The sequence below is a fragment of the Sardina pilchardus genome, chromosome 8 (assembly GCF_963854185.1).
Source record: "Sardina pilchardus chromosome 8, fSarPil1.1, whole genome shotgun sequence".
NCBI lineage: Eukaryota > Metazoa > Chordata > Actinopteri > Clupeiformes > Clupeidae > Sardina > Sardina pilchardus.
Window position 1 is genome coordinate 26,752,174 of NC_085001.1, and position 2,500 is coordinate 26,754,673.

The 2,500-nt window shown below is 46.1% G+C and overlaps 6 non-coding genes across 6 annotated transcripts in view; all 6 read left to right on the forward strand.

Moving 5' to 3' along the window:
* Positions 1 to 20, forward strand: part of trnap-agg (transfer RNA proline (anticodon AGG)) — a 72-nt gene extending 52 nt beyond the window's left edge. Inside the window, exon 1 of the tRNA in view lies at positions 1 to 20. This exon is cut by the window's left edge and continues 52 nt beyond it. This is a non-coding gene — a tRNA (tRNA-Pro).
* A 190-nt stretch (positions 21 to 210) lies between these two features.
* Positions 211 to 282, forward strand: trnap-cgg (transfer RNA proline (anticodon CGG)). Its single transcript has one exon. It is a non-coding gene; the product is annotated as a tRNA-Pro (tRNA).
* A 175-nt stretch (positions 283 to 457) lies between these two features.
* On the forward strand, positions 458 to 529 carry trnap-ugg (transfer RNA proline (anticodon UGG)). The gene has a single exon. It is a non-coding gene; the product is annotated as a tRNA-Pro (tRNA).
* A 291-nt stretch (positions 530 to 820) lies between these two features.
* On the forward strand, positions 821 to 892 carry trnap-agg (transfer RNA proline (anticodon AGG)). Its single transcript has one exon. It is a non-coding gene; the product is annotated as a tRNA-Pro (tRNA).
* A 161-nt stretch (positions 893 to 1,053) lies between these two features.
* trnap-agg (transfer RNA proline (anticodon AGG)) lies at positions 1,054 to 1,125 on the forward strand. Its single transcript has one exon. It is a non-coding gene; the product is annotated as a tRNA-Pro (tRNA).
* Positions 1,126 to 1,315: 190 nt separating this feature from the next.
* trnap-cgg (transfer RNA proline (anticodon CGG)) lies at positions 1,316 to 1,387 on the forward strand. The gene has a single exon. It is a non-coding gene; the product is annotated as a tRNA-Pro (tRNA).
* Positions 1,388 to 2,500: the final 1,113 nt, after the last annotated feature.

Here is a 2,500-nt window from a genome sequence, read left to right on the forward strand (position 1 = left end):
TTCAAATCCCGGACGAGCCCTTTATTCTGTGAAACTCTGCATCGTTTGGTTCTACCGGCCACCGGTCAACTGCTGCACTTAGTTACCCAGGACTTACTTTCGGAAATGTTGATGCACAGTGGAACGCAGCTGAAATGACCGTCTTTTCTGCAGACCACTCTAAAACGTTGGTGTGAGGAAAGGCGCTGAATAAATGGCATCCTTGGCCCAGGCTCGTTGGTCTAGGGGTATGATTCTCGCTTCGGGTGCGAGAGGTCCCGGGTTCAACTCCCGGACGAGCCCTTCTTTCACAAAGAGATGCCAGACTTTACAGAAAAAAATCCACTCTAACGAAATAAACGACGACCACCCTCTGTTGTTAGCCATTGCAGGAAAAGAGCCCATTCTGGAAAACCTTTTTGACTTACTCAGGAATGCAAGGGGTCCACACAAAATAAAACCCATTTCAGCACTCAGCGGCTCGTTGGTCTAGGGGTATGATTCTCGCTTTGGGTGCGAGAGGTCCCGGGTTCAAATCCCGGACGAGCCCGTTTGTGCTTTCTCCCCAATTTATTGTGGGCCTCACCGCCAAACGCTTGTGTCCTGTAGAGAATTAGCCTCGGTTGGATGTTCCTTTTCACCCCACAAAACTGTTCAATTGCGGCTCGTTGGTCTAGGGGTATGATTCTCGCTTTGGGTGCGAGAGGTCCTCGGTTCAAATCCCGGACGAGCCCGTAAGCTAGACAGGTAAACTCTTTTGAAATGTGTCCTTTTTCAAGTCCCGTCAGTGGTGGAGAAAATTGCACGGTTTTTTTTTTCAGCTGAAGTCACACTCTGTCGGGGCTCGTTGGTCTAGGGGTATGATTCTCGCTTAGGGTGCGAGAGGTCCCGGGTTCAAATCCCGGACGAGCCCGTCGCCAAGCAAGCTTTTGTCAGTATCATGAGATTGTTTGAGCACTGTCTCACCTTTGATGTACAGCATAGCTTAGCTGCAGCTCAACACCACCACAGCTACCTTTCCTTTCAGCTAAATATTGATGCACAAGATGCTCGACATAAGCATTTGAGCAAGCTGGCTCGTTGGTCTAGGGGTATGATTCTCGCTTAGGGTGCGAGAGGTCCCGGGTTCAAATCCCGGACGAGCCCTTTATTCTGTGAAACTCTGCATCGTTTGGTTCTACCGGCCACCGGTCAACTGCTGCACTTAGTTACCCAGGACTTACTTTCGGAAATGTTGATGCACAGTGGAACGCAGCTGAAATGACCGTCTTTTCTGCAGACCACTCTAAAACGTTGGTGTGAGGAAAGGCGCTGAATAAATGGCATCCTTGGCCCAGGCTCGTTGGTCTAGGGGTATGATTCTCGCTTCGGGTGCGAGAGGTCCCGGGTTCAACTCCCGGACGAGCCCTTCTTTCACAAAGAGATGCCAGACTTTACAGAAAAAAATCCACTCTAACGAAATAAACGACGACCACCCTCTGTTGTTAGCCATTGCAGGAAAAGAGCCCATTCTGGAAAACTTTTTTGACTTACTCAGGAATGCAAGGGGTCCACACAAAATAAAACCCATTGCAGCACTCAGCGGCTCGTTGGTCTAGGGCAGTGGTTCTCAAACTGGGGGGCGCGTCACGGACCAGTCACTGGCTGCTCAAGGGCTAAAAAAAAAAAAAAAAAATACGGAAGGGGCTGGGCTACAAATGCACCAACAAATCACAAACACGTTCATTTTCACGCCAACCAATTACAGCTGAAAGTTATAATTTGAAATTTCAACAATGACCACACCACACGTACATATAGTGCAGCCAGACATCGGAAACACACCATTGTGCGATATACGAAGTTGTAACCTGGTAGCCTACTTTGAACACGTTCATTTCGACAGTTTTCAAGTTCACCACAACAGCCTTTTTAAAGGCTTTCTCTGTGCTCCATTTTAGTGAATTGCTTTGTCTTTGCAAAGACGTATTTCTGTTTTCAATTTTATTTTCAAATTTAGTAGACTTGCCGTCTTTCTCTTCCTGCTAAGCGTGCCTTTCTTGGTAGGCTATACTGCAGTAGGCTAGCCTAGTTTTCTGGCTTGCCTTCTTTCCCTTCTTACTGCTTGTACCCTTACCTTTTCCCTTCCTACTGTACTTACTTGACTACTCGTCTATTCTTACATTTCATTATTCAACCACACCGTATTGCAACAAACATTTACCTTACCGGTCCACTCCACTCATTTCTACGGAGCTTGTCCCGGGTTGTCTGCCTGCATTCATTCATTCATTCCATCGTCTTCGAGTTAGCATTACAACGAGGAATAGCCTCTATAATTCGTTCATTAAATTAACATAGCCTACATACAATACACACACCTTACCATTTGTTAACATTTAGTACAACTTTATTAATTTTGAATTCAATTAATCATAGAATATGGACAAATTCCTCGTTCGACAAAAAGATAAGCCAACTGATGCACCAGCTCCTAAAAAGGCTAAGCTTCGCAAATATGATGAAAGTTATTTGCAGTTTG